This window comes from Saccopteryx leptura, chromosome 4 (genome assembly GCF_036850995.1).
Source record: "Saccopteryx leptura isolate mSacLep1 chromosome 4, mSacLep1_pri_phased_curated, whole genome shotgun sequence".
Lineage (NCBI taxonomy): Eukaryota > Metazoa > Chordata > Mammalia > Chiroptera > Emballonuridae > Saccopteryx > Saccopteryx leptura.
Genome location: NC_089506.1, coordinates 19,675,107 through 19,684,607, shown reverse-complemented (window position 1 = coordinate 19,684,607; position 9,501 = coordinate 19,675,107).

Below are 9,501 nucleotides of genomic sequence, written 5' to 3'. Positions count from 1 at the left end.
TTTCCAACTATAAGGGTATGAGAGCTTGGTTTGAAAAAAATTTCAAGTATTAAGTATAAAGCACAAATGGAAGCTGAAGGTTGCAAGAAAACTCTAAAAGCTCTATCTTTAAGTGATAGTAACTAAACACACACACACCCACTCAAGAAACATGTCAAGATTTACATGGTATGAAACGTGAGTCATTATAAAAAATACTCAATTGTCAATGATTATCTTAAAAATATGTCATTCAGAACAGAACTGTTCAATTCATAACAACTGTATACTTCCATGGTACTGACAATAGTTTCCTGGAAAATGACATAATCATATTCAATATAAGTGTTCATATAATTTCAGAAGATGACCATATTTAATTATGCTTCATTTTTATGAACCATGGTACAATGTACATGAAAATGATACTATGCAGTGGGCAAAAGTTTTTAAATAATAACCAATGATTTTGATGCTATTTTCCACTTCCATTTAAATAGTTAAGCTATCTTAAGCTTTCTAAGCTATTTACTGCTTCAAAAAAGAAATGTTGTAGCAAACAAAAAATAAATAGGCAAGCAAGCCATCACAAAGAAATGTTATGTATTTCAAAGGCAGTATCTAGAGAATTACAAATAACCAAAGGGACTCAGAAACTATGAATATGTGATAAATTAATATAAGACTTCCTAAGCCAAAAAAGAACTAAAGATTCCATGTTTGAGAAGAGTGGCAGAAAAGTTGGAAAAGTGGTAGGGAATGCAGTAGGTCTTTGATAAGAAGAAAAACAAAAAGCCTCCCTTAAACCCAGAGGCAGATTAAGGTTGTTTGAGACCCTGGGTGCCGAAGAAAATATTGGGCCCCGTCATTAGAAAAAATGTCAAGTTGGGGTTTTGCGGGGCCCTTCAGAAGCTGGGGCCCAGGACAGGTCCAGTGCACCCGCCATTAAATCTGCCTCTGCTCAAACCATGTGTAGCAGGGAGGCGAGAGAAGAGAAGTGACAGTGGAATACAGAAACGCCTGGCTATCCCACAGGTGTGGGGGATTAGACCGGGAAGTTTGCAAATTCCCTGAAAAGCATGTCTAGATGGTGTTACCTAAAAGAAATATAGCCCATGCTTCTTAGCCAAGTTCCCTGTAGGCTAATGTGACCCAGAGCACTAGCATGAACTTGTGTGACTAAGACTGGCAGGAAACGGAGCATGTGGAAACACATGCTGATAGATTGTGAGAGCCCACACAGTTTTGCTTAGAGAACTATGACATGCTGGCAGCAGAAAGATCCCCATGTGCCCAACAACTGAGGAAAGAGCTAGGCCTTCCAAGTCCGTTATCTGCAGGGGTGATGTAACAAACCAGAAGATACCAAGAACTGGGGGAGAGCCAGCATGAGTATAGCAAACTGAGGCTCTGGTGAACCCCGAAAATATACTATCTTAGAGCTTTGTAAACTTCCAGAGTGTATATGTGATCCAGAAGAGAAGAGTAAGCCATAAATGAGCTGGCATTGTGATTTTGTTGCTAAGGATAGGGGCTCTTAATAGATACTAAAGTGAGAAAATAGCAGATAATATTTGTTGAATAGTTAAATTCGTATCTTAAGATTACTTACTATACTTAGTAAACTCAAAAATGTAAATCTCTTATGCTGCAAGGTAATTTTCTCTTTGATATCACTCTTTTATAAAAATAGTAGTAATTGGGGTTTAGTCTAATTTAAAAGAAATTTTTCTGTTTTGTATAATGACAAAAATGTAGCCAACTATCTCAATCGCAAAGATAACTATGGTTGAGGCCTGTTCAGTCAGTCCCTAATAACCATTTATAAAAAAAGATATTAAATATATCAGAAGAATATAGTTTTAAACAATAACTTGGTGTTCCAAATATTTTGGTTATCTCAAGAATGTTGATAGATTTTTGGATGAAGACTCATCGAGTTTACCAGAAGTGAAATTATTCTGAGTTACAGAGGCACTTTATGATACTAACTTTTTGCCTAAACCATGGGAGGATATATTTGAGTCAAAAATGTCTATATTCTTTTTCTTTCCTTGAGGACAGAAGGCTAGGCATTTCCTCTTTAATGTGCCCTTTAAAGTCTCCAGGATGAGTGCCAGGATCAGGAATATGGGTGAGTACTCCATCTAATCAGTTCTGTCCCCAGAAAGCATAGGCAGTGTGAAGGAGCAGAGTGTGCACAGAGTGTAGCAGCAGGACCTTTGGCACTGAATTCTCTAAGCTTTGTTCTCCTCTGTAGTCAATTAGGAGGAAGAATATGTCCCCTGTCAACCTCAGAGAAGTGTGTAGGAGTCAAATGACACACACTTTTAAAAAATGATGCTGGTTAATTGGGAATTTTGATGTTGAATTTGCTGCTGTTCAGCTTCCACAGTATCTATCCTAACACCCTTGCTCCAATTTTCTTCAATTAAAATGTATGTGGGGGGTTAATAGTGTAAAAATAGTTAAGTACTCAAAATGCATTCCACGATAAACTAAAATTCTTTAAAAATAATTAAAATAACTTTACTGACACTGAAAAATTACGTTTAGCTGAAAAATAGGATAGCATACCATGTATACACATTGATCATAAGTATCGTTGTAGCCAAGAAGCAGTCTGATTGGGAGGAGAAGGGACACTTTTATTGTGCTAATCACCTACGCATCCTATAACGTGAATATAGTAATTCTTTAATTGGAATAAATCATTATTTTATAAAATTTTTTAATTCTAGCACCAAGCCCTTCAGTTTCTGCATTATTTCTTTTAGTTTGGCTTCTCTTCTGAGTTAGACTTGGTCAAATTCCTTCAGACACTGGCCATCATACACGAATGAGGTGTGCACTGCACAGCAGGAGGAAGCTGCAGTCAGCTCGCTGTAATGTAAGTGCTGCCCGGGAGTTATCCTGGGAGGCAGGTGACCAGCTAGAAGCAGTTTTCTGGAACAAAACTAATCTCACAGGTAACATTTCCCTATTTTTCTTTTGACCACATGAAATTCACATCTCCTTGTAGTTGTCTATTGGAAAGCAATTATGTAACAGACTATTCTGAAGTTCAGCAAACTATCACCTACCCACTAATCCCATCCATTTTTTCACTTCACAGTTTAACCAATTGCATAGCACAGGGCAAATGTTCTGCTGAAATAATCCTGCACATAAGTAGCAGACTTTGTGTATTGCACAACCCAGAAGAATATTATGTGCATAATACTCTCTAGTTTTGATCCAACCTTCAGTAATCCCTGAGAAACAACAACAATAGGTTCCAATGAGCAGTCTTGAACCACGAGCAAATTAGATGTCATCAGAACTTTCTGTTTTAAAAATTAGGCAATAATAAACCTATGGTCTGCACTGCATTACAATGATGTAGAAGGGTTACCTAAATCAATTATAGCCACTCTGTTAAATTGCATAACACAGCTTTAAACTCATTATTTTGCAAAAGGGAACTAAAATGATAGGATGTAAATAATTATGTAATTCATTTGAAAGAAATACAGCATTCTAGAAGGTGCTCAGGATTGTAATAAAAACAGTTGCCAATAAATGGAAAGGAAACACTGTATTAACCCAGGATTTCATAGATTCTGCTTTTTCACTTTGCCTTAAAAGCAGCACCTTTGCATAGAAAATATACAATCACCATAATTCATATATAATTTAATGCTACATTTTCCATGAAATGTTGTAACCATATTGTATATATTTACATGGTTACAAAGTAAACTGTTATAAACACTTTCTTAAATATTAAGGTGATTTCAGTATCTCTATAAGATACTAGTCAGTATCCTTTAAAAAGCCATCATTTGATTTCCTATGACAGTTCTTGCTGTCAACTATTTTTCTAGTTACCTTTCACAGAAAAGAGATGTCTCTATTATGGTGTCTTCTTAAAATCTTCCAATCAAGTTTCTATCCTTCTCATGCTGAACAAAGGTAACAATAATACCCAAGCTGCACGATCCAACAATCACTTTCCTTGACATGTCAGTATTTTTCAACAGAATTGACATTGCTTCCCTCTTTATGTAAGTACTTCTTCTTTTGGCTTCCAAGGTCTTCTTTTATCTTTCTCTGGCTACTTTTTCATTCCATTTGCTTACTTCTCATATTCTCCCTTCTCATGAAGTCTAGAGATCTAAGACCTTGCTCTTAGAACTTGTATTCACCAGGCTCTCTTTGCAAATGATCTGAAGAAGGTTTATGGCTATAAATACCTTTGGCGTGCTGATTACTATCAAATATATATTTCCATTGCTGACCTCTCAATCTTGACTTTTTACTCCAATATTCATCTGATATAATTACTGAATCTCTAATAAGTCTCACAACAGACATAATCTAAGAGAATTATTTTTATCTATCCCCTCAGCTTCATAATATTTTCTTCTACTATAGAAGACAATACATAGTTGAGTAAATTAAAAACTCTCAGAATCTCTTTCCCTCACTCCATGTTTACCAGGAAGTCAGGATGATCTCCCCAAAATGTACTTGATTCTACTCACATTATCTTCAGTGCCCCCAGCTTATTGAGACATTATCCTTTTCCTTCACTGAGTGCAAAAATAACCCGTAACTTACATCCAAGTGCAAGTTGAGAGGGAGCAAATGCTGTGGGGAAATGGCGCCAATAACTAGTCCGAGACAGGGTTGCCATAAATCTTCAATTTGTAAAAATCAATATCTGCAAAGCGCAATAAAAAAAAAGCACATAAAACAAGATTTTCCTGGACTAGCAGCAAATGATTTTTTAGCTAATGCTCAGCATATTAATAGAAGATACAAAACAGGTGTTTTGTGACAAAAGCACAGTCACTTGAAGACAAAACAGAGCAGAGACTAAAAATAAGTACTCAGTTCTCTGCAGCTAAAGTGGAACAGCTTTATCATGGTAAACAATTTCATGCATCTGAAATCTAAAACTGAAAATGTAAATGCAGGTTAAAAGAAGTGACTACAGCACATGAGGTAGAATCACTCGCTATCAGATCAAACCTTTCTAAATCCAGTGCTATTGATACTACAATAAACATGTTAGCACTAGCAAGACACTAGAAAAGTACAATTATTTCTTGTGTTGTTACACAAGGCAAAAAAAAATTCTGATGTGTTAAATGCTAACCTTTAAGAAGGTGTTGATAATTGATTTGTTGAATGTTTAGATGTTCAGAATCTTTGTTTTCCTGTGAATGGTTTGCTAGTTTTAAGGAAGTCATATACATGAAATACTTGACATACAAGTCAAGAGAAAATTTATCTTTCAGGTCAGTTTTAATAGACCTTCACAAAATTTTAGAAAAAAATGTAGTTTTATTGCTAAAGGTACAAAAGTTATGGCAAGAAAATTTCAGGAGGGGTGACTAAATATGAGTTTATATCATCATAATATGTTGCGTGATTGCTAGCTTCTTTTAAATCAGTGTAAAATAGATTGTGAATTTTATCTATGAAGTGGTTACTAGGGGCGGGGAGTAAAGAAGGACAAATATACTGTGATGGACACACTACACAATCAACAGTTCAAATGCTATATGTTCACCTGAAACCTATATACTCTTATTGATCAATGTCACCCCATTAAATTTAACTTCTAAATAATAATAACAATTAAAAAAGAAAAAATAAGTAAATTGTGAATTTTAAAATAAAAATTTCAGTTATCTCTAATCTAAAGAGAAAGAAGTTCCACAATTAACTTTTATTTAAAGTGATTTTCATGTGCTATTCTAAAGTAAGGTACCACTATAATTACTTGAAGTGATAAAAACCATATTAATTTTATATTTCTTAAGCACAAATGCATCAGTGTGTATAGTTAGCTAATTTTATTTTAAAAAAGTTAATTTTCTATGCACTAAGACTATATTACCGTACTAAATATGTAATATCAGGATGAGATTGATGTTTTCAATTTATATGCAAGAAGAACACACACAAATCTGTTTTGAAATCATTATTCAATATTAAAAAATAAGATAGAGCATAGATATCTTAGGTTTTTAAAAATTATATACATGAACAAAGTAATTCACCCGTGTGCTTGAACCAGCAATATTTAGCATGGGACAGCCAATAGGTTTTTCTCAATTTCCAGTTATGTGACCTCCAATTAATATCTTGAAATCAGCTATGCTTTTAATTTTTACACCATAGAAATTGGTAATCACTGCAAATCAGGATTCTGTTTGTTTGCCTTTGTTAAACATTGACCAGTATATCACTAAATATAACATAAATATTTTATTATTTTCTGTATAAGTTGGAGAATTACACCTACCTAAAAGCTGTCATTAATTTCCTCCACTCAGGGATTTTAAAAGGAAATGTGAGCTGTTTATAGAAATTTTAACTGATTGAATTCTGACCAAAAAACTTCCTAGTGCTTCCTTTAAATATTTCTAGATTAGCTTAATTAGAGAATGTTGAAATAGAAAAGCATGCTTTAAAAAACGTTTAATAATACTGGCAAGATTTTCTGCAAATAGAATATAGAAACAAGTTAGAATCTGATTTTAATAGAATGATTTGTTAAGCACACGTTGATCTCAATTTTCTGTGTTCATTAAATTGAGTTCTGTCATAAACATATCATAAACATGTCATTTAGTCTCTTTGCCATAAACAGGATGAGTTGAAACTTATAAGAATATTTATTTCAATAGTTTACTTATGTATCTATATGTAACAAATCACACTCAAAATTTTACTTAAAGAGTCATGTTCCTTAGGCCCTGGCCGGTTGGCTCAGTGGTAGAGCATCGGCCTGGCGTGCGGAAGTCCCGGGTTCGATTCCTGGCCAAGGCACACAGGAGAAGCGCCCATCTGCTTCTCCACCCCTCCCCCTCTCCTTCCTCTCTGTCTCTCTCTTCCCCTCCCGCAGCCAAGGCTCCATTAGAGCAAGATGGCCCGGGCGCTGGGGATGGCTCCTTGGCCTCTGCCCCAGGCGCTAGAGTGGCTCTGGTCGCAACAGAGCGATGCCCCGGAGGGGCAGAGCATCGCCCCCTGGTGGGCAGAGCGTCGCCCCCTGGTGGGCATGCCAGGTGGATCCTGGTGGGGCTCATGCGGGAGTCTGTCTGACTGTCTCTCCTGTTTCCAGCTTCAGAAAAATTAAAAAAAAAAAGAGTCATGTTTCTTAAACAATTCTGAAATGCAACTGTCTAATCCAATTGCCATGTTTATAGATTAAACTTAAAACATACATAAACATGAAACTGTATGCCAGAGCTAGAAGTCATTCACCTAGAGTAATACACTCATAGTCAGACACAGTATCTTTTATTTTCCCTGCTATACACTCAAGCTTCATAGACCGTACTTCTAATAGTAGACAGAACAAAAGAAACTTTTCCTTGAAGAAATCTTTTCATTTTCACATAAATTGCATAGGAAAGAGGTTAGAAAAAAAGCAAGCAAAATCATCCACTGTCTTCTCTTCCAAAAAGCACAGATCTTGACTGTGAGAAGCATTGCCTATGATCAAAAAAAAAAAAAAAAAAAAAAAAAAAAGGAAAAAGTAATTACAGATTTGAGAAACTACATATGAAACTATTCACCTGAGTCATTTTCAAAGCTGCTATCTTAATACTGTTTCATATGAAATAGCCCCTCAGAAAAACGAATGTTTTTAGGAGAACCACAAAGATAGTCGTGCTTCTTTCAGTTGTGTAGAAGCTTCGGGTTTCAAAGTAATTATAACTCCCTTCTCCTTCCATTCATCCAATGACCCTATACGATTTTCAACCATTTTCATCTCTCGGCACACATAAGCTAATTACTAAAATTCTGCAGCACACCATAAAACATATATTTTGCCGATCAGACAGAAAAAATAAGTATAATTTTGATTCAATCACACTGATGGCTATTGTTGTGTTGGCTATTGCCATTTTTTTTTTGACAGTCTAAGGGAAAAGAGGTCAGTTTCCCTGACTACATAGTCAGGCATTGCGTGTTTTAAAAATCCTTGCAGCACAGCGGTTGAAAATCGCTGCTGTAGTAGTAAGCGGTAGCAAAGGATCTGGTCAGCTACATACAGAGTAAAATACCAAGGTGGCTTCTTCTTGTTGTTTGTTTTTATTCTACTTCATTCCAAAAGGACTTGAGGTGGATAGCCTTTCATTTAGATTAAAGGTTTAATTTCTCTGAGATGTAGTCCTCATTTGTACCCTGGTGTTGAGGACGTGCTTCAAGAGAAAATGGGGACAGAAATAAAAAGGAACCAAGCTTATAGATGGAATCAGCAAATACCACTTTCCTTAAATCCAACTGAAACAGTACATGTTTTGAAAGACATTTGAAACAGTACTGGTGTGAAAAAATTTACTTTAAATATTCAATTCATTTTTTGTTTTGCCACACTGATTCACATTGAACTTTTAACCTGTGCCTGAGAAGATGGTTTTGCCCAGACAAAAGTAGCAGGAACATTAGTAACTGTTAATACATCTAAAATTCAAAAGTCTATTCATTGCTATTAGTCCTGCAGTTGTTTCAGACCTTTGGGTGTATTTATTATTGTGTTCTTGTTTGTCATCCATGTAAAAGGGAGGTCTGAAAGATGACCTAGTGAAATGACCAGGAAAACATATCATTTGAGTGTTTCAACTGCTCAAAGACTTGGTTCATTAGAATTCTTTGTGTAATTCAGGACTGAATATCTTGTCTGACAACATGATAACCTAAATGGTTTCCACACATTGTATAACATGTACAGCACAAAACTATATTGTAAGTGGGCTAAAACACCACATGATCATGTGCATTAAAATTAATGAATCACTAAGATAGATGATATTGAAGATAATGAGTTAAAATGACTAGTCCACATTTATTCTCCTATCTCCTAAGAAATTTAACTTAACACTTTTAATTTTTATTGCTGAGATTCTCATCTATGTAATATATGAGCTTCCACAATTATCAGCCATACTCACTGAACTTTGCAAAGAGCATTGTGTCTCTGGCCGGTTGGCTCATTGGTAGAATGTTGGCCCAGTGTGTGGAAGTCCCAGGTTTGATTCCTGGCCAGGGCACACAGGAGAAGCACCTATCTGCTTCTTCACATTTCCCTTTCTCCTTACTCTCTATCTCTCTCTTCCCTTCCTGCAGCCAAGGTTCCATTGGAACAAAGTTGGCATGGGAGCTGAGGATGGCTCCATGGCCTCCATCTCAGGAGTCTGTCTGCCTCCTTGCTTCTTACTTCAGAAAAATACAAAAAAAAAAAAAAAAAAGGAAAGGAAAAGAAAAGAAAGAGCATTGCATTTTGCAAACACTCTGATCCTGGCACTCAGGAAACTCGTTTTGAGAATATTCCCTAAAGTTCTTAAGTCTTAGGCCTAAATAGTTATATAACTCAATAAATCACTTCAAATGGATGTTAAGTCTATGTCTCAGTTAATCTGGAGGGACCCTAAAATATATTGAACTAATTGAAGTGTTAAATGTTCTTAGAATCACAAAATATAAAATGTTGAGGTATGTCATTCGCTGCAGAAAACTGAT